Raw genomic sequence first — 22,908 nt, forward strand, 5'->3', positions numbered from 1 at the left:
ACTGATTTTTGTCTTTGACTTTGTATCCTCCTACTTTTCTGAATTCATTTATTGATTCTTACAGCTTTTTTTTTTTTTTTTGGTTTTAGGGTTAGGGTTTTAGATTTAGGGAATCTTTAGGGTTTTCTACATATAAGATCATATTATCAGCAAACAGAGATAATTTTTACTTTGTCCTTTTCAATTTGAATGCCTTTTATTCTTTTTCTTTCCTAATTGCTCTGGCTGGAGCTTTTAGTATTATATTGAGTAGAAGTGGAGAAAGTTGAGTAGAGAAAGTAGGTATCCTTATCTTGTTCCCAATCTTAAAGAAAAAGCTCTCGGTCTTTTACCATTCCCTTCTGTTCCTATTTAGTTGAGTGTTTTTATCACGAAAAGGTGTTGAATTTTGTCAAATGCTATTATGCATCAACTGAGATGATCATGTGAATTTTTCCTTCATTTTGTTGCTGTGGCATATTACATTAAGTTTTGTATGTTATACTCTCCTAACATTTTAGGAGTAATTTCCACTTGGTCATAGTATATAATCTGTTTAATATGCAGTCATACATTTTAAAGTAAAAGTGTGATTATTCTCTATTAAAAGAATGTAACTTCTGTTGTTGTTGAAGAGGCCGTGGTGATTTAACCGTTGCCTTTTTGAGCTGAGGTTGGATTTCTTTTTTAAAAAAATAACCAGAAAAAATTTAACAGATCTTGTGAGTAGAGGAGGAGACCTACAGTTTATGATCATTTTGAATATAGAAAGAAAGGTGATGGAAAATTATTAGACAGAGGGTATACTGGAACTCATGGTGTTTTCTGATTATGGAAAATTCAAGTAGCTTGCTTGAGTATAGTGTTAGATCAGAAATCTATTGGTTTTTGTATAGTTAACCCTCATAAAGATAGCCCTGAAAGTCACCTGTTTAGAAAGTCAAGTAAATGATAAGAATTCTCCTATCTTAAAAGTGTACATTAAGAGGACAAGGTTGAGTGTGAAAAGTTAGTTTAAATGTTCCTGAATGAGGAGTTCCCGTCGTGGCTCAGTGATTAACGAATCCGACTAGGAACCATGAGGTTGCAGGTTCAATCCCTGGCCTTGCTCAGTGGGTTAAGGATCTGATGTTGCCATGAGCTGTGGTGTAGGTTGCAGACACTGCTCGGATCTCTGAGTTGCTGCGGCTATGGCGTAGGCCTGTGGCTGCAGCTCCAATTGGACCCCTAGCCTGGGAACCTCCATATGCTGCAAGAGCGGCCCAAGAAATGGCAGAAAGACAATAAATAAATAAATAAATAAATAAATAAATGTTCCTGAATGAATATTTGGGGTAAAAGTGATGGAAACTGGAGTTCCCGCTGTGGTGTGATGGGATCTGTGACTTCTTGGGAGCAATTGGTTGCAGGTTCCATCCCTGGCCTGGCACAGTGGGTTGGTGATCTGGCATTGTCCGCAGGTGTGGCTTAAGTCATGACTGGTTCGGATTTGATCCCTGGTGGGGGAGCTCCATATGCCGCAGACGGCCAAAAATGGAAAAAAAAAAGTGATGGAAACTATCATTCTGCTTTGGGAAAATTAGTAATAAAAAATTAGCTATTTAGTGATATCAAAAAGGCTATTTGAATATTTACAGGGGATATCTGGTTCATCATGTGCTGCAGAAATAAAAAAAAAATTGAGGAGTTCCCGTCGTGGCGCAGTGGTTAACGAATCCGACTAGGAACCATGAGGTTGCGGGTTCGGTCCCTGCCCTTGCTCAGTGGGTTAATGATCCGGCGTTGCCGTGAGCTGTGGTGTAGGTTGCAGATGCGGCTTGGATCTGGTGTGGCTGTGGCTCTGGCGTAGGCTGGTGGCTACAGCTCCGATTCGACCCCTAGCCTGGGAACCTCCATATGCCACGGGAGCGGCCCAAGAAATGGCAACAACAACAACAACAAAAAAGAAAAAAGACAAAAAGACAAAAAAAAAATTGAGCAAAATATCATGCTTGTACCCAGAGAATGTTAGTTTAAATTTTGGCTCCAAAGCTTGGACCTTAAAAGAGTCACTGCAACTTTGAACTGTCTTCCTCTTTCTCAATATTTTTAGGTAAATTATGTATCTTTCATAGTTTCTATAGTTAAGTGGTATGCTGTAATTGTGTTCTCAGTGAACATTTCTGAAATAGGTAAAAAAACATTTTAGGAAGAGGCAGAGCATTTTAGAGATGTTCCCGAGAGAATAATTATTTGCTCATTGGGCGTATTCAGCAGTCAGAGATGATGCTGTTCTCAGAAGTTGTGATTTCTTCAGGATTTGAGCTATTTCTTTTTTGAGTGTAATGTTAATAAGTTATTTGGCATAACCTTTTTTTTCTTGATGTAGTTAATGTTTTTTTAAAATAAATTTTATTGGAGTATAGTTGACTTTGGCATAACTTTCTAGTACAACATCTAAAACATTAACTGCAAACCAAACACTAGAAAAGGGAAGACTAACTGGCATGTGGGAATACAGAATCCATTTGCCAAGGAACATGGCATAAAATTTTAAGGCACATGTCATATATTTCTTAGTTTATTAGGATTTCATGTACATACCTACTTTTGAGTTCTCAGATGAATGAGCTTCATGATGCTAAGGTCCATTTTAGAATTTGGTGTCTTCTGAAGGAAATATGCCTTGCTGAATGAATGACCTAGTTCTACCCATTATTGGGATATTTTGAGTTCATTAGAGCACATTGCATCTGTGGATTTTCCAAGATTCGTAGGGCAAGAACTAGGAAGTCAGTTTTCTGAAATCATGAGAAAGTAGAATTAATCAGAACTGTGAAAACCGTACTTCTTATACTACTCTTAAGCAAAATGGACCTGTATTACTATATTTCTTATGCTCTTCATTATGTAATTGGAAGTTTATACCTTTTAATCCCTTTCACCTATTTCACTCATCACCCCCACCCCTAGTCCTCTGGCAACACCAATTTGTTTTCTGTATCTTTGAGTCTATTTTGTTACGTTTGTTGTTGATTTTGTTTTTTAGATTCTGCATATAAATGATTTGACTTTCTCTGTATGACTTATTTCACTTGGCGTAATACCCTCTGGGTCCATCCATGTTGTCACAAATGACAAGATTTATTTTTTTAAGGCCCAAGTAATATTTCACTGTATTGTGTATACACACACATTCACCCCACACACATTCATCTATCAATGAATACTTAAGTACTTTGTTTTTCTTGAACACCTATTCTGAGTTAGTGGATTACTGTGTAAGTTGTTTAAGATTTTTTAAATTAGATTTTATTTCATAGAGCATTTTCAGCTCTACAGAAAAACTGAACAGGAAGTACAGGGTTGTCTTGTATCCTGCAACCTTGCTATAAAATATTTCAATTTTTTTTTTCTCTTTTCTTCTCAGTTCTTTGGGCTTTTTTTAAAATGTAGATGACCATGTTATCTGTGAACAAAGATAATTTTATTTTCTTCCTTCCTAATTTGTATATTGTTCATATCCTTTTCTTGTCTTATTGCATAGTTAGGATATCCAGTATGATATTGAATAAGAATGGTGAGAGGGGAAATCATCTCCTTGTTCCTAATTTTAGGGGGAAAGAATCTAGTTTCTTGCCATTAAGAATTGTGTTTGCTGTAGAGTTTCTTGATCAGATTGAGGAAATTTCCTACTATTTCAGTTTTGTTTAGAGTTTTTTGTTTTTATCGTGATAGATTTTTTTTTTTCTTTTTAGGGCTGCACCCATGGCATATGGATGTTTCCAGGCTAGGGGTCAAATCAGAGCTACAGCTGCTGGCCTGTGGCCACAGCCACAGCAACACAGGATCCGAGCCATGTCTGGGACCTATACCACAGTTCACAGCAAAGCCAGATCCCTGACCTATTGCATAAGGCCAGGGATTGAACCCACATCCTCATGGATGCTAGTCGTATTCATTTCTGCTGCACCACAATGGGAACTCCTAGGTATTGAATTTTGTCAACATTTTCTTTCTACTTCTATTGATATTACATGATTTTTTTTGTTTAGCCTGTTGATGTGATGGATTGCATTAATTGATGTTCAAATGTTGAACCTAACTTGTATCCTTGGAATAAATCCTACTTGCTTGTGGTATATAATTTAGATTTGCTAATTTTTTTATTTTAATTTTTTTTGCTTTTTAGGGCCGCACCTGCAGCATATGTAAGTTCCCAGGCTAGGGGTGGAATTGGAGCTGCAGCTGCTGACCTGAGCCACACCCGTGGCAACTCGGGATACCTTAACCTACTGAGAGGGGCCAGAGACCAAACCTGAGTCCTCATGGATCCTAGTTGGGTTTGTTTACTGCTGAGCCACAATGGGAACTCTGACTTGCTGATATTTTTTGAGGACTTTCACATCTGTGTGCATGAGAGATCTCTAGTTTTTCCTTTCTTGTAATGCTGTTGTCTGGGTTTAGCATAGAATGAGTTAGAAAGTGCTCCTCCCTCTACCTGCTTTCTGGGACAGATCACAGAGAATTGGTATCATTTGTCTGTAAGCATTTGGTAGAATTTACTAGTGAAAATGTCTGAGTATGGAGCTTTTCATTTTGGAAGATTATTATTTCTTCAATTTCTTTGATTAGCATAGGCCTATTTAGATGATCTATTTCTTGTGTGTGCTTTGGTAGATTGTGTCTTTCAAGGAATTGGTCCATTTCTTTTAAGTTTTCAAATTTGTGGGCATGGAATTATTCATAACATTCCTTTTCTAATCCTTCTAATGCCTGCAGGATTGCTAGTGATGGCCCCCTTTTCATTTCTGATATTAGTAATTTGTTTCTTTTTTTTTCTTTTTGTCTTCTTGACTTTTTAGGGCTGCACCCACGGCATATGGAGGTTCCCAGGCTAGGAGTCAAATCTGAGATGTAGCCTCTGGCCTACTACACCAAAGTGGGAGCTCCAGTAATTTGTTTCTTCTCTCCTTTTTTTCTTGGAAAGCTTGGCCAAGGGTTTATTAATTTTATTGATCTTTTCAAAAAACCAGCTTTTAGTTTTGTGGATTTTCTCTATCGTTCATCTGTTTTCATTTTCACTGATTTCTACTCTGATTTTTATTATTTCTTCTCTGCCTCTAATTTTGGATTCAATTTATTCTTCTTTATCTAGTTTGCTAAGGCAGAACATTTTATATGGTTTCATTTTCTATCCTATCTTAGTATATCATATTCTGTAATTTTTTTTTTTAATACTTGCTTCAGAGTTTGCAGTTAGACATTTATAGCTAACCTAGGTTCATTTTCAATATTGCTTCCTGGATAGTACAAGTACCTTATAATAGAATAATCCCAATTCATCTCTCTTATCCCTTATGACATTGCTATCCTTCTTTTAATTTATCTATAAACTGTGATCATGAAATATATTGTTTTGGAGTTCCCATTGTGGCGCAGCGGAAATGAATCCAACTAGGAACCACAACGTTGCAGGTTTGATCCCTAGCCTCGCTCAGTGGGTTAAGGATCCTGTGTTGCTGTGAGCTGTGGTGTAGGTCACAGACGCGGCTCAGATTTGGTGTTGCTGTGGCTCTGGCGTAGGCCAGCACCGACAGCTCCGATTAAGATCCCTAGCCTGGGAACCTCCATATGCCGCTTGTGCAGCACTAAAAGGACAAAAGAAAAAAAAAAAAGAAATAGATTGTTTTGAGCATTTTATCTGTTAGATTAAGTGAGAATAAAAATAAGAGATTTAATTTTACCTGTGTATATTACTTCTCTAATGCTCTTCATTTCCTTATGTAATCCATGTTTCTGACCTATGTAATTTTTTTTCTGTCTGAAGAATGTCTTTTAATATTTCTTGCAAGGCAGCTCAGTAGGTTTTCAGTTCTCTCAATTTTTGTTTGTCAGAGAAAGTCTTTATTTCTTTTTCACTTTTGAAGGATAGTTTTGCACAGTACAGAATTCTAAGTTCTTTTTTTTTTTTTCTTTTAAAACACAGTGTTTCACTCTACTCATTTTGCTTACGTGGTTTCTGAAGAGAAAGTTCAATATAATTGTTATTTTGCTTCTCTTTGGGTAAGGCTTTTTTTTTTTTCTTTCTGTTTTTTTTTTCCCCTCTTTGTTCTTTTAAGATTTTCTCATCTGTTTTTCTGCAGTTTTAATATGATATGCCCATGTATAAGTATTTTAGTATTTACCCTGCTTAGTGTACACTGAGCTTCCTGGATCTGGTTTGGTGTCTATCACTAAAGACATTCTTTTTCTGTTACAGTGTTGTTGATTTGAAACATTCCCTTTTAATCTTTTTTTAGAGTTTCCATATCTCTGCTTATATTACTCATCCGTTCTTACATCTATCTTTCTGGGCTTTTGCTTCTTGCACACTGTATCTGCTTATCTCACTCTCCAGTTTTCAGGGGAGAGTTTACCTTCTAGCCTCAATTCTATGACCATTTAAGAAGAGTGGTTGATTTTCAGTTTTTCTTTTCAGCTCTTTTCTTGTTGTAAGGACAAGAGTGGTGAATTCTAAGCTCTAACCTAATTGAAGGTTATTTTTGAATCTTTTTGAAAGTTTTGCAATGGTGAAGACTTAGTTCAATATCCTTTATCTGATTTGGCAATATTACTCGTTTGGAATGTCATTTCCTTCTGGCATCAGGTTTGCACGTTTTGAGGTATAATGCATTCTAAATTGCAAGAACGGGTTAAGAACTTTTCCAGAGGAATGTTGATATTAGGACCGATTCTTATTATTGGTGAGATGACTTATTCTTAGTCCATTTACTGTTATTCTGCTTGTAAGTCTAATTTGGGGGCAATGGCAACCTTTGTTTCCTATGTTCATAGTCAGAGTTTCATTTTTGTACTCATATACCTTACCAAAAAATAGTTTATTTTTATAGCCTGTTTGGGTATAGAGTCATGTCAGGTTATACTCATTTGTACTTCTTTTTTTTTGTCTTTTTTTTTTGAGGGCCACATACACCGCATATGGAGGTTCCCAGGCTAGTGGTCCAATTGGAGCTGTAGCTGCTGGCCTACACCACAGCCACAGCAACACAGGATCCGAACTGTGTCTGCAACCCACACCACAGCTCATGATCCCTGAGCGAGGCCAGGGATCAAACCCACAACCTCATGGTTACTAGTCAGGTTTGTTAACCACTGAGCCATGATGGGAACTCCCTAATTTGTACTTCTGATAACTATACTTATGATGCTGAGGACAGTTATTAAAATCTTGTGGTTATACCTTGAATTTATGGAACACATTGATTGGATGACTCATTTAGATTGTGTCTTAATTTAATTAGTATATTACACACTATTTTTATGAGCAGAATAGGGTAATGTTATTCCTTAAATTTTCTGTGATGTGGCTAAAAAAACAATGCATATTGTGAATATTAGAGATCTTGGTAGAAATTGAGTTTGAGAGAAATTATTTTAAATTATATATAAAATGTAGTTTATATTTTCTTTTGAAAAAACTTCATATTAAAAAAAATTACTGTTATGGAAAATTTAGACAACTTTTTCTTATGAGAGAATCACCTTTAATCCCACCAGGTTAATGTGACTGTAGCTACCATGTGGGTGTATGTGCCTTCTAGTCAGTCCTTTTTTGCATATAGATTTTTTTTTGTGGTTGTGATCATAATTTATTTGTAAATATGTGCCTTTTTTTTGCAGTTAGTGCATTTTCTCATTCTGAATCACTGTGTTTTTAATAATAATATTTTTTCATTGAGTAAGGTACTTATTAGGTTGATTGGACTGACTGTTTATTGTACTTATCACTTCAGTGAACTGTGTGTGCATTTAGCTTTTCCCTGTCTTTGATTTGGCTTTTCTCTATGCCATTTCCTTGCCTGCTTTTTAGAAATCTCAATATCTCTCTTTCTCTCGATTTTTCTCTCTTTCCTTCTTTTTCTTTTAAGAAGTATTTTATGTATTTCCTGTTCTCTTCCACAGGGCTAGTTAATTTTACTGGATCTCGAAAAATGGATTTTTTTTCCCTTAAATGAGTAGAAAAAAATGCTTTAGGACTTATAGTGCCACAAGTGATTCACACAGTTCTGTTCTAAAAAATTTAAAATTTGTAACAAGGTGACAAAAATGATCACCCAGCTATGTCAACCTTGGTATTCTAGATTCTCACACTTAGGTTGTAAATTGTATATAGTCAAATACTTTAATATTTTATTTTGTACTTAGAACTTGGATTTTTTTCTTGCCAACTTCATATTTGTGGAATAATTTGATGTCTTTGTCAGGATTCCTTATTAGATTTTTTTGCAGTCTTCTGACTTTTCCTCTGCTCTCTCACTTGTGTTTAGAGCTGGATTGAGTCCAGTCATTTGAATGGAAAGTCAGTACTAATAGAAACTTCTTGAGACTTCAGCTGAGTCTGATGATTTACAACCCACTTTCTCACCCGTGAAAGAATTGTTTTAAGACCATCTGTACTACGTAAATCCCATTTTGCTTTCTAGGTTAGACATTTTATAAATGAGTTTTGTTTTTTTACCTGTTATAATCTTTGAGATATTTTACCATGATTCAAAAACTCAATCATCTTTCTTTTTTTTTAAAACTATTTTATTATTATTATTTTATTTTTTATTTATATTTATTTATTTATGTCTTTTTGCAATTTCTTGGGCCACTTCCACGGCATATGGAGGTTCCTAGGCTAGGGGTCGAATTGGAGCTGTAGCCACCGGCCTATGCCAGTGCCACAGCAATTTGGGATCCGAGCCGCGTCTGCAACCTACACCACAGCTACGGCAACACCAGATCCTTAACCCACTGAGCAAGGCCAGGGACCGAACCCGCAACCTCATGGTTCCTAGTCGGATTCGTTAACCACTGAGCCACGACGGGAACGCCCCAATCATATAAAGACCTTGGTGAGCCCAAGGGAAGGAAAGGATTATACAGAATTATTGGGTTCATTTCATTGTAAAAGTAGCAAATCGATTCATTAGAATTTGTTCTTATTCTTTGTTATTTATCCAGGGAAGATAGGATTTTTTAAAAATTTATCACTTAGAAGTATCTGTACGCACCTACAGCCAACTAACCTGTGACAAAGGAGGCAAGAATATACAATGGAGAAAGGATAGCTTGTTCAATAAGTGATGCTGGGAAAACTGGACAGCCACATGGAAAAGAATGAAATCAAAACATTCCCTAACACCATACACAAAAATAAACTCAGAATGGATTAAAGACCTAGATGTAAGACCAGACACTATAAAACTCTTAGAGGAAAACGTAGGCCAAACACTCTCTGACATAAACGACAGCAACATCTTCTCAGATCCACCTATCAGAGTATTGACAACAAAAACAAAAATAAACAAATGGGACCTAATCAAACTTCAAAGTTTCTGCACAGCAAAGGAAACCCTAAACAAAACGAAAAAAGACAACCCACAGAATGGGAGAAAATCTTTGCAAGTGAATCGACTGACAAGGGATTAATCTCCAAAATTTATAAACACCTTCTGCAGCTCCATACCAAAAAAACAAACAACCCCACGAAAAAATGGGCAGAAGATCTAAACAGACAGTTCTCCAAAGAAGACATGCAGATGGCCAAAAAACACATGAAAAGATGTTCAGCATAACTCATGATTAGAGAAATGCAAATCAAAACCACTCTGAGGTACCACCTTACACCAGCCAGAATGGCCATCATCCAAAAGTCTACAAACAAGAAGTGCTGGAGAGGGTGTGGAGAAAAAGGAACACTAGCACACTGTTGGTGGGATTGTAAATTGGTGCAGCCACTGTGGAAAGCAGTATGGAGATTCCTCAGAAAACTAAAAATAGAACTACCATTCGATCCAGCAATCCCACTCCTGGGCATCTATCCAGAGAAAACCACCACTTGCAAAGACACATGTACTCCAGTGTTCATTGCAGTACTATTTACAATACCCAAGACATGGAAACAACCTAAATGTCCATTGACAGAGGAGTGGATCAAGAAGATGTGGTATATATACACAATGGACTATTACTCAGCCATTAAAAGCAATGAAATACTGGCATTTTTAGCAACATGGATGGACCTAGAAACTATCATGCTAAGTGAAGTCAGCCATACAATGAGACACCCACATCAAATGCTTTCACTGACATGTGGAATCTGAAAAAAGGACAGACGAAACTTCTTTGCAGAACAGATGCTGACTCACAGACATTGAAAAACTTATGGTCTCTGGAGGAGCCAGTGTCGGGGGTGGGGGGATGTGCTTGGGTTATGGGATGGAAATCCTGTGAAATCAGATTGTTATGATCATTATACAACTACAGATGTGATAAATTCATTTGAGTAATAAAAGAAATATCTATAATGGTGTGGGATCTAAATTGATGTAAACAAGGATACTCATCATATTTCCTTTCCCCTCTTTCCCTTAGTCTTGCCATCTTGCCTTTTTGCCAATAAATTTAATGAACAACTACTAGGAGTTTGAAATGATTAAGACCTTGTCTTTAGGAAGCTGATAATTTAGTAGGTGAACTGCAATATAGGTTAATAATTATAGCACAGAAAGTCCTCTATTTTCCTACACATAATAGGTTTCCCCAGATGTGCTTGAAAATAAGATGTGCACGTTGGCAGAGGGATAGGAGGTATTTGGGTGTTTATATGGAAGATTATTCCACAAAGCTAAAATGTATTGTTATAAAATATCTACTTCTAGTTCCTGGGCATGCTCTCTCAGAATGAACAGAAATCCTAGTTGGTACCTAACATCAAAAGTGTCTGGGTGAGATTGCTGGCTGTCTTTGAGGCTTAGCAAATGGATCTTGGGCCCAACCTCCTTATAGAGGGGGAATGCAGCCTCTGGGATTTGATTCCTCTCATCTTGCTCTGACAGAATGAGCTGGGGTCTTACTGGGTTTTTAACACTCATATATTTGATCACCCAGAATAAATGCTTGCAACCTAGTAATACCTGGAGCTCTGTACTGTCCCAAGGGAAAAATCAAGAACTGTTGGAGGTAGGTCAGGGGGAGAGTTAGGCCCAACAAGTGGATCCCACCAAGATATTAGAATAATAGCTTTAGGCACTCTTAGCGCCTTTCAGTTTCTATGTGTATGTGGCCAAGGCTTTGTCTGTAGCAGGACTGGGAAATGGGGTAGGAAGAATTAACTTTTTTCCATCATAGGCCGGGATAATAACAAGTGTGTCCCTATACTTGAGACTTCACATTTCTTCTCTCAACTTCTTAGCATTGTGAGATACCAGAGTTTCATGCAGTAATTCAAAATCATCACTAATAAGATGATGCCTGAAAGACTGAATTTGGTGTTCTGAGAGTAGTTTGAGGGCATCTGTAATATATGAAATGTGTTGAGTTTTGTGAAATTCAGTTATGTGAAACCTGTTAGTGTGGTACATATAATTGAAGTACCTCTAAAACTCAGTAGTAGCACATGGGGAAGAATAATAAATTGTACCTAGAAGATGATGAAAGAATTTGCAAAGGAGGGGATGCTTTAAATCTTTAGTAAATGACTGTCTTTTAAAGTAGATCTAATATTGAGAGTTTCTCCCTGGTAATATTGAGATGTTGAAACCTAGCTAAAATCAGAAAGGTCTTTGTTCAAGAATACATTATTTGAGACTAAGCTCTAAATATCTTTTTTTTTTTGTCTTTTGTCTTTGTTGTTGTTGTTGTTGTCGTTGCTATTTCTTGGGCCGCTCCCGCGGCATATGGAGGTTCGCAGGCTAGGGGTTGAATCGGAGCTGTAGCCACCGGCCTACACCAGAGCCACAGCAACGCGGGATCCGAGCCGCATCTGCAACCTACACCACAGCTCATGGCAACGCCGGATCATTAACCCACTGAGCAAGGGCAGGGACCGAACCTGCAACCTCATGGTTCCTAGTCGGATTCGTTAACCACTGTGCCATGACGGGAACTCCTCTAAATATCTTTATGCCCTAATTCTTTATGTACAACCTTCAGCAGCAACTATTAGTTAATTTTTGTTGTATATTATGCACTAGATTATTGAATATTTAAAAAATGGAACAGTTATTAATTAAACTTTTATTATGATTCAAGTACTCTGTTGAGTGCCCGAGAAAGCCACATGTATAAGACATGAATTAAAGTCTTCCAAAGGAAAGACAGAAATCCCTACAATTATGACAAATAGGGAATAGTGCTCATATAAAATTTGCTTTGTGAGCATAGGTAGGGAGTGATGATATGCCCAGAGAGGAAAATTAGGGAGTTTGAGAATGGTGCTTGAAGGAGGTAACAGTTAAGTTGATAGCAGAGATAATTTTTAAATGGTTTTTGTTTTTTTAATTCAGTGAATTTTATTATATTTATAGTTGTACAACCATCGTCACAACCCAAATTTACAACATTTCCATCCCAAACACCCAGCCCATCCTTCCCTGCACAACCTGTTTCCTTTGGTAGCCGTAAGTTTTTCAAAGTCTGTGAGTCAGTTTCTGTTCTGCAAAGTTCATTGTGTCCTTTTTTAAGATTCCACATATAAGTGATAGCATATGACATTTGTGTCTCACTGTCTGACTAACTTCACTTAGCATGATAATTTCTAGGTCCATCCATGTTGCTGCAAATGCCATTATTTCATTCCTTTTTATGGCTGAGTAATATTCCATTGTGTATATATACCACATCTTCTTGATCCACTCCTCTGTCGATGGACATTGAGGTTACTTCCAAGTCTTGGCTATTGTATGTAGTGGTGCAGTGAACATTTGGGTACACATATCTTTTCAAGTCATGGTTTTCTCTGGATAGATGCCCAGGAGTGGGATTACTGGATCAAATGGTAATTGTAATTCTATTTTTAGTTTTTTGAGTAATCTCCATACTGTTTTCCATAGTGATTGCCCCAATTTACATTCCCATCAACAGTGTAAGAGGGTTCCCTTTTCTTCATACCCTCTCCAGCATTTATTGTTTGTAGACTTAAAATGATGGCCATTCTAGTAGCACCGTTTCATTTATTATTTATTCATTGAGCAAATATTTTTTTCATTGTTTTACCTTTACCAAAATACTTGAGACAATTTCATTTATATGCATATATACCTGTATAGAGAAGATTGCTTTATAATTACCCATTTTGGATGCGCCTTTCTGACCTGAAGCTAATCAAGTGCCTACAGTCTTTGCTGCAGATTTTTTGAAGAACTCTAATATTGTAGAACAGTGCTGCAGAAGAAATCGGTTCTTGGTATATCTCTAAATGCTGGCGTAGGATGTGACCAGAGGTTGGTTAGGCTTCCCTAAGATGGAAGCATAATCATTTAGCAAGAGTTGATGAGAGGACCTTTTCACAGCTTCTAGTCTGGGTAGGTTGGTTCAGTTGGGTTAAGTTAGAGGAATATGAACTATAGAGCCAAACTGTAGGGGTAGGTGTCTTTTTTTAAGTTCTGTATTTAAAAAGCATAAACACTAGGAGGGTTCTCTTTTCTCCACACCCTCTCCAACATTTATTATTTGTAGACTTTTGATGATGGCCATTCTGACCAATGAGGTGATAACCTCATTGTCATTTTGATTTGCATTTCTCTAACAATTAGCAATGTTAAACATTTTTTTCTGTGCCTTTTGGCCATTTGTACGTCTTCTTTGGAGAATTGTCTGTTTCAGATCTTTTGCCCATTTTTTCATTGGGTTTGTTGTCCTTTTGTTATAGAGTTGTATGAGCTGTTGGTATATTTTTGAAATTAAGTATTTTTTGGTTGCATGGTTTGCAGATATCTTCTAAGTTGTCTTTTCTTTTTTTATAGTTTCCTTTGCTGTGCAAAACTTATGTTTGATTAGGTCCCATTTCCTTTTTTTTTCTTCTTTTATTTCTACTTTCTTGGGAGACTGAACTAAGAAAACATTGCTGTGATTTATATCAGAGGATATTTTGCATAGTCTCTTCTGTCATGTCTTATATTTAAGTCTTCAAGCCATTTTTTTGACTTTATTTTTGTGTGTGGTGTGAGGGAATGTTCTAACATCATTGATTTAGAGGCAGCTGTCCAACTTTCCTAGCACCATTACTGAAGACACTCTCTTGCCTCCTTTGTTGAAGATTAATTGACCATGGGTGTGAAGGTTTATTCCTGGACTTTTGTTGTTGTTGTTGTTGTTGTTGTTGTTGTTGTTGCTATTTCTTGGGCCGCTCCCACGGCATATGGAGGTTCCCAGGCTAGGGGTTGAATCGGAGCTGTAGCCACCGGCCTACACCAGAGCCACAGCAACGCGGGATCCGAGCCGCATCTGCAACCTACACCACAGCTCACGGCAACGCCGGATCATTAACCCACTGAGCAAGGGCAGGGACCGAACCTGCAACCTCATGGTTCCTAGTCGGATTCGTTAACCACTGCGCCACGACGGGAACTCCTATTCCTGGACTTTTTATTGAGTTCCATTGAACCATATGTTTGTTTTTGTGCCAATGCCACACTATTTTGATTACAGTAGCTTTTGTGGTATTATCTGAAATCTTAGGAGGGTATACCTCAAGCTTTGTTCTTTTTCCTCAGGATTGTGTTGGCAGTTCTGGTGGTATGTGGTTCCATATAAATTTTAGGATTATTCTAGTTCTGTGAAAAATGTCATGGGTACTTTGATAGGGATCACATTAAATGTGTAGATGGCTTTGGATAGTATGCTAGCACTGTTTCTATGTCTTCTTCCCCATTTTCTGGTACTGGTTCAGAAGCTCTCATCCTCATCAAGTTCTCTTCTGTTAATTCCTGTAGTGTGGTGTCTATTAGCTCTTGAATTTCTCCAGGATCCATATCTTGCAACTCTTTACCCCCAAACTCTTTTTTTTTTTTTCCTATTTCTTTCATGATCTTTCACAGTCTCTTTCCTTGACTGGCTTAGTCATAAATCCCGTGAAGTCATGCACAACATCTGGACAAAGTTTTCTCTAGCAGGGATTTATTACTTTGGGCTAGATGGCTTTTATGGCCTTTTCTGTAGCAATGATAGCATATTCAATGGTGTAATCCTTTCAGACTTCATAATGTTCTATCACATCCTCTTCCTTTAGTCCTTTGCATTGAGTACCACATGTAATGAGCCTTAAAGGTCCTTATAACTCCCATATTGAAAGACTGAATTAGAGACGTGTAAAAGGGCAAGTGGACCACTTTGACACCTTTGTGTTGAACTTGTGGGATTCTGGGTGGCCATGGGCATTGTCCAATATCAAAAGAGCTTTAAAAGGCAGTTACTTAATGGCAAGGTAGTTCCTGACTTTAGGGTCAAAGCATCCATGGCACTAGTCCAGAAAAAGGGTTGTCATTGTTCAGGGCTTCTTTTTGTATAATGAAATGACTGGCAAGTGATGTTTATCTTTTCCCTTCAAGGTTAGAGGGTTAGCAGCTTTATAGTTACAGGCAGTACTGATCATAGGTGCTTGCTTTTCTTCCTTACTAATAAATGTTCTTTGTGGCCCCCCCCCCACCAGAATAGGATACTTTCATCTGCATTAAAACCTGTTCAGACAGATATTCTTTCTCCTTAGTGATTTTCTTAATGGTGTTTGAGAACTTGTCTGCTCCCTCTTGATGGACAGAAGCTGCTTCTCTTGTTGTCTTGACATTTTTAAAGCCAAGACTCTTTCTCAAATTGTCAAACCATTCTTTGCTGGCATTAAATTATCCAGCTTTAGGTCCTTCACCTTCCTTTTGCTTTAAGTTGTCATATAATGACATCGATTTTTCTTGAATCTTTAATTAGACTCTGTAGTATGCCTTTCTTATAGCATTCCTGCACCCACATTAAAGTTGAATATCAGTTTGCAATAAAAAGGTATTTTGTAAAACATGCAAGGTTGTTGTGCCTACTGACTTCACTGCAGGAACAACTTCATGAATTTTCTTTTCTTTTTTTACGATGATTCGTATGCTGGATTTGCTTATCTTAAAATGGTGGGTATTGGCAGCTCTAGACCTCAATCTACAGTACAGATGGAGCAGTTCAACTTTTTATTGTAATGTCATGACTTTTCTCTGCTTCTTGGGAGCACTTCTAGCATCACTAGTGGTACTTCATATGGGTCCTGTGTTGTTATTCAAGGTTTATGGTGTACACAATGAAAAATACACAGAAACCAAGAGAGATCACTTTTTCACTGCAATACACAACTTACTGGACAGACAGACTATTCATGCAGAGATGATTAGCTTTACACAGTATTTAAAGTGGATACTCACAACACTTGAACTCACTACAAAAGCAACAGGAGGTGGCCTGGAAATTATTATAGTAATACAGTATGTACTACAGTTAATTTTATGCAGTTGTGATTTAATACTGAGTCTTCACATTTGTTTACATTTTTCTCAACTGTGAGTGGTAGCCAATAACTATCTAAATTTTAAAAGTTAAGAATTTAATTTTTTAGTTTCATTAGCTAAATTTCATCTGCTCTATGGCCACAATAGCTAGTGGTTGCTATATCAAAAAGTGTATTCTATAGGCTATATCCTCATTGTAGATATATTCAATATAGGCATTTTCTCAAATAATTTACTGATGCAGATAATTATAATTTTTAAGATAAAATTCTTAGGATTTTTTCGGTAAGGTATTTGTACTGTGATATTTAGATTATTCTCTTGTACCATGGATACTTCACTAACTTTTATTTGTTATTCTGTGGGTTTTTTTTTTTTTTTTGCTTTTTAAGGCTGTACCCATGGTATATGGAGGTTCCCAGGGGTTGAATCAGAGCTACAGCTACTGGCCACAGCCACAGCCACAGCAACGCCAGATCCGAGCTGTGTCTGCAACCTACACTACAGCTCACGGCAACACCAGATCCTTAACCCACTGAGTGAGGCCAGGAATTGAACCTGCAACCTCATGGTTCCTAGTTGGATTCGTTTCTGCTGTGCCAGTGTGGGAACTCCGTTATTCTGTGCTTTTAAATGTCATTTTAATCTAATTTTGAGAATAGCTTCCACTTTATAATATAAATTAATGTGAAAATTAGAGATGGTAACTCGGAATTGTTTTTATAGTTAACAAAATACATGAACTTAGAGAAAAATGAATTCTATTAAGTGAAGTAATGAATAGAACAGTGAAAATTCCTTTTAAATCTTTTACTGTCAGTATATTAGGAATATGGGGCATTTGAAACATCCCCTCTAGTTCTTTTTTTAGTCTAATGCCAAGTTCACAGAAATTACTGATTAGATGTTAGTATTTAATACATACATTTATTCACTGGGTCATGGTTTCCAAACCAGATAATCATAAGAATTCCTTGAAGAACTTTTTAAAAATATAGATACCTACGGAATATAGCATATATACTATACATAGCATATGTGTTAGTGTTCAGAAGGATTTTGTGTAATTTTTCCTTAGCATTATCTCCTTTAGATAGAATTTTTGGTTCAAAAGATTGAATTATTTTTGATACTCTTGATTCAGAGAAACAAGTCCTCTTCAGAAAGGCCGTACTAATTTATGAACTTTTCCTCATATTTTCTCTACACTGAACTTCTAATAATCAGTTGATGAAAAGGATTCCTTATTTTAGTTTGTGTTTCTTTGGTTATGATTGAGATTCAACATTTTTCATAATTTTTTTGATAATGCATTTTTTTCTTCCTCCTCCTCCTTATTTTTTGGAGGAGTGCCTTGAATTGCCTATTTCTGATAGCTGTTCTCTCACCAGCAATAAGTTCTTAGGTTTGATCAGCAATAAGTCGAATGATAGGGCTAGAAGGAGATGACTAAAAACAAGGATTGTTGTTCACAGGATAGGAGGATTTTGATTACTCTCCACATATAGGCATGATATTAAATGTCACAAATCTACAAGATTATTTTACATATTTCCATCTCTTCTTTCATAAATGGTATATTTTAGGAGTGGTCCTTTTCATTTTGAAAGTGGGGGAATTGGATTGAAATTTGTTTGTATGAAGGAAACAGATATTTTGCTACTGTCATTTGAAAACTGATCATTACAGTTGGTTCTGGGTGGTATTGGAATCAGTATGAAATAATGTCATTAATAATGGAATCTAACAAAACCATTTGTTTTGCGTTCTTGCCTATATGTAAATATTACAACAGAAACCCCTTAATATGGGAACTGTTTATCTTCGTGTACCTGATGGTTCATAGTATCTGGCCCTGACACCAGATATGTGGTTTTTCTACACCAGACAATTCTCTGAGAATACCAACTGAGTATCAGTGCAGACCTCATAGGTTAAGGGCCAACACATAGGTTTTTTTTTTTTCTTTTATAATAGCCATCTTAATGAATGTACAGTAGTATCTCATATGGTTTTGATTTTCATTTCCATAATGATTAGTGGTGTTGAGCATATTTTTATATGCTTATTGGCCATTTGTCTATCTTCTTTGGGGACATGGCTATTCAGTTCCTTTGTCTATTTTTTTTTTTTTCTTTTTAGGGCCACACCCATGGCATATGGAAGTTCCCAGGTTAAGGGCTGAATTGGAGCTACAGCTGCTGGCCTACACCACAACCACATCAACACAGGATCTGAGCTGCGTCTGTGGCCTACACCACAGCTCATGGCAACACCAGCTCCCCGATCCACTGAGCGAGGCCAGGGATTGAACCCACATCCTCATGGATACTAGTCGGATTTGTTTGTACTGTGCCAAACAGGAACTCTTCCATTGCCTATTTTTGAATTGGGCTTTTTTGGGTGGTTGTTGTGTTTTAGGAATTCTCTATATATTGGATCCAATTCTCTCTATGTGGATATTAATTCCCAAATCAAGTAAACATTTTATTTTAGGTGTAATTCTACAGCATGTATTTAATTTTCATGACAGACTTCAATATAGTATACTCTGGAGGGTGATAAGGGAGTGTGTTTTTTTTTTTTTAAACAGATTTATTGAGGTTTGATTGACATACAAAGTACTGAATATATTTAAAATATGCAACTTGATAAGTTTTGACATGTATACATCTGTGAAACTATTGCCACAGTTAAAATAATGAACGTATCCATCACCTCCCAAAATTTTGTCCTGTCCCTTTGTAATTCCTTCCCTCACTCCTTTCTGACCTTCCCCCTTTTCAGGCAAATACTGATATACTTTGTCATGATAAATTAGTACATTTTCTAAAGTTTTAAAAAATGGAATATATAGTATGTACTTTTGGGAGGGGGTTGGCTTTTTCTACTCAGTATAATTATTTTGAGGTTCATCCATGTTGTTGCCTGTATCCTTATTTCATTCCTTTTTATTGCTGAGTGGCATTCTCTTAAATGGCGCCCAGTCAGGAAGTAGAAGCCATACAGTAGGTTAAGCAGGAAAAGTTTAGTATCAAGAATTATTAACTATGACAAAAGAGTTAACTGTAAGATATAAAGAAACTTTATACAGTACCTTAGGGCTTTGGGAGAGTACCCAAGGAGGACAAATTTGGAAGTGGTTAAGACCTCATTGGAGAAGATGTGGTTCAGTCCACTGGATAGCAGAGAAGTTCACAGTTTGTTCAGGCCAGAGGTAGTCTGAAGTTGCTGGATAAGCAATAAGCACCTCATCGGAGTGCAAGATGAGAGCAGGGAATCAGCAGTTGGTGGAATGGGTGTGTAGTGGGAGTTCAGGTGCCAGCAGCGGCAGGTAATTTTTGGAATATGTTTGTTGCATTGGGAACTTGCAGGAGAGACAGGTTGTGTGTATCCATCTGGCCACAGACACCTGTGTTTGGTTTGAATGGGGGCTTGTAGAGGGAGTGTAGAAGCTGGCATGGCAAGAGACCTTCGGAGTGCTCAGGGCTCTGGTTTCTTTGTTGAGAGGGATGTTGACACCTTATCACCAGGCTGAGGCTTCAAGGTTGCAGGATTGATTCTCTGCAGGTGGCTGGGACAGCACTTAACTGGAAGTCCTCACACCCACACCCAACATTCTTTCTTCTTCAAGTCCCTTCTGTAAACTACCAGAGAGCCTCTTTCTACTTCAGTGTCCTTTGAGGGCCCTCTGCTAAGAAAGCTGGACATAGTGCATGTTGAAGGAGGGCTACTGAAAGGAATTTTGTTTATCATATAGCATATTTTGATGGATGCATTTAGAACTGAGGGGCAATAAATTGATAAGTGACACATATGGATATATTACAATTTGTATATCCATTGTTAATGGGCATTTTGGGTTCTTTTTAGTTTTTGGCTCTTAGAAGTAAAGCTACTGTGAACATTAATATGTAAGTTTTTGTATGAACACATATTATCATTTCTTGTAGGTAAGTACCTAAATGTGTAATGACATTAGGTATGTATATAACTTTTTAGGAAATTGCCAAATAGTTTTCCAAAGTAGCTTTATAATTTTTGTTAAATATGATAGGTGTGTGTATAACTTTTTAGGAAATTGCCAAATTGTTTTCCAAAGTAACTTTACCATTTTTGTTTGTTTGTTATTGCTGGCAATATATGAAAGTTCTGTATCTTACCAACATTTGGTATGATTATTCTTTTAAATTTTAGCCATTCTAACCAGTGTGTGGTGGTGTCCCCTTGTTTTAATTTCCATTTCGCTAATGACTGATTATATTGAGCATCAGTTCGGGTGTTTATTTATCATTTGTAGATTTTCTTTAGTAAAATGTTCACATCTTTTACCTGTTATTATTTTAATTGTGTTGTTTTCTTGTTGAGTTTTCAGCGTGCTCTTTATATATATAAATATATAAATAACTTGGTTTTCTATTAGGTTATCTTTTGGAAGTTTTATGGTTTTAGGTTTTAGGTTTAGACCTATGATGCCTTTTGAATTTTTTTTTAAGATACGGAACAAAATTATTCATATTTTTGCATGTGATATCCAATTGGTCTAGCACCATTTGTAAAAAAGGCTGTCCTTTTTGATTTTTGTCAAAAAAATTTCATACAATATATGTGGGTTTATTTTTGATTAACTGACTTGTTTATCTGATTCCTGTCTGTCTTGATGTCGCTATTGTTTTGATTGCTATGGTTTTATAAAAAGTCGTGAAACCAGGTCATGCTACCCATTTAACTTTTTGTTCTTTTTCAGTGTCATTTTGGCTCTTGTGCTGGTTGTCAGTTTATTGTACCTCAGCTCCAGATTTATCCTTTTTGCCTGAAAATGTATCAGGTCCTTTAAATGCTTTTCTTTTGCCAGCTGCCACAGTGTTAAGTTTTGTCAGTAAAGAGCACTGGAAGAGACATAGCAGAAGGAAAGTTTTGCTTCTTGTTTCCTGTTTACTTGCTTGGTGGTCTCTAGCAGCGCACTCATCTTCTCCACTCTCAGCCCACATAGCTGTCCCCAGTGTACATCTCCTGAGCACGTGCGGCTTTACCAGCAGCAGGCTCCTGCAGTTCACAGAGGGCAGTGATAACTCAGCAGCCAGCAACGCAGGCATCTTCTCTTTGTACCTCTACCTCATATAGTTTCTAACAGAGTGTCTTGGTGGGACACTTCCAGGTGAAGAGCTTTTCATAGCTCTCTGAAGTCTAGCTTTCTGGCAAGTTCCACAGGCAGATTTCCAGCAAGTTCTGCTGGTATGGCACCAGAGCAGCTTCTCTACTATTCAGTGAGACAGGACTCTGCCCTCTCCAGCAAAATGTGGATGTCACTCCTGGAATGATTTGTGGAGGATTGAGAAAGGTTCTTGCTTGAGCACTCTGTCTCAGCCCTAGAAGGTATTGGCTGTTCTTGTATTTTTTAGACTATTCTTTATTTCTCACTAGGTAATTGTTACTTCAACCCCCATTATTGTTAATGATTCTTTATACTTAACTTTCGCTTTTCAAATTTCTTTCCTGATTGGATTCACAGTGATTCTAGTTATATTTGCATATGAATTTTAGTAGCAGTTTGTAAATGTCTGTTTAAAAGGCCTACTAGGGTTTTTACTGAATCTATAGATACATTTCGGGGAATTGCATTCAATATATAGAAATACTTAGCGAGAATTGAAATCTTCACAGTATTGAGTCTTTTAAGCCATGAATAAGGTCATCTCCATTTATATAGATTTTTTTAGTTTCTTTTAGCATTGTTTTGTGGTTTTCCGTGCACAGATCTTTCCAATGTTTTGCCAGATTTATTCCTGTTGTATTTTTTTTTCTGCTTTTTAAATGATATTTTAAAACATTCCAATTTCCAGTTGTTCATTTCTAATATATATAAAAGTGCAATTTATTTTTGTATGTTGGCCTTCAATTTTGCAACCTTGCTAAGTTTGCTTTTCAGTTCTAGTAGTGGTTTTTTTTTTGGAGATTCCATTGGATTTCCTACATACATAATATCATATCTTCTGCGAATAAAGAGAGTTTTATTTCAGAGTTGCCATTGTGGCTCATTAGGTTAAGGACCTGACGTTGTCTCTGTGAGGATGCAGGTTTGATCCCTGGCCTCACTCAGTGTGTTAAAGATCTGGTGTTGCCTCAAGCTGCAAGGTAGGAGGCAAGGCTCTGATCTCGTGTTGCTGTGACTGTGGTGTAGTTCTCATATGCAGCTCCGATTCTACCCCTTGCCTGGGAACTTCCATGTGCCACAGGTGCAGCTGTAAAAAGAAAAGTTTAAAAAAAAATTAAAAAGAGTTTTACTTTTTCCATTCCAATCTAGATGCCTTTATTCCCCCCCACCACCACCACCCCTTTCTTTCTTTTTTTCCTTCCTGACTTCACTGGCTAGACCTTCTATTACAGTGTTGAATAGAAATGGAAAGAGTGGACTTCCTGGTCGTTCTGCTGATCTTAGGGGGGAAGCATCTTTTCTTTCATAATTAAGTATGAGGTTAATTGTAGATTTTTCCTAGACTCATTTATTAGGTTAATTAAATTCTTTTCTATTTTTAGTTTTCAGAGACTTCAAATCAGGAATGGATGTTGGATTTTGTCAGATGCTTTTTTGTTTGTCTATTGAAATGAGAGTGACTTTTTTCTTTACGTTTTAGCC

General features: G+C 37.0%; 1 protein-coding gene across 7 annotated transcripts in view; it reads left to right on the top strand.

The window, feature by feature from the left end:
- FUT8 (fucosyltransferase 8) overlaps positions 1-22,908 on the top strand; it is a 282,389-nt gene that overhangs the window by 38,635 nt on the left and 220,846 nt on the right. For 2 of the 7 annotated variants that reach the window (XM_047797854.1, XM_047797855.1), the window contains exon 1: positions 21,306-21,647. The exons of the other annotated variants lie outside the window; for them this stretch is intronic. The gene's annotated coding sequence lies outside the window, so the exon portion shown is untranslated. Of the gene's footprint in view, positions 1-21,305; positions 21,648-22,908 lie in introns of those variants that run through there. 7 annotated transcript variants of the gene reach the window in all.

This window comes from Phacochoerus africanus, chromosome 9, assembly GCF_016906955.1.
Source record: "Phacochoerus africanus isolate WHEZ1 chromosome 9, ROS_Pafr_v1, whole genome shotgun sequence".
Taxonomy (NCBI): domain Eukaryota; kingdom Metazoa; phylum Chordata; class Mammalia; order Artiodactyla; family Suidae; genus Phacochoerus; species Phacochoerus africanus.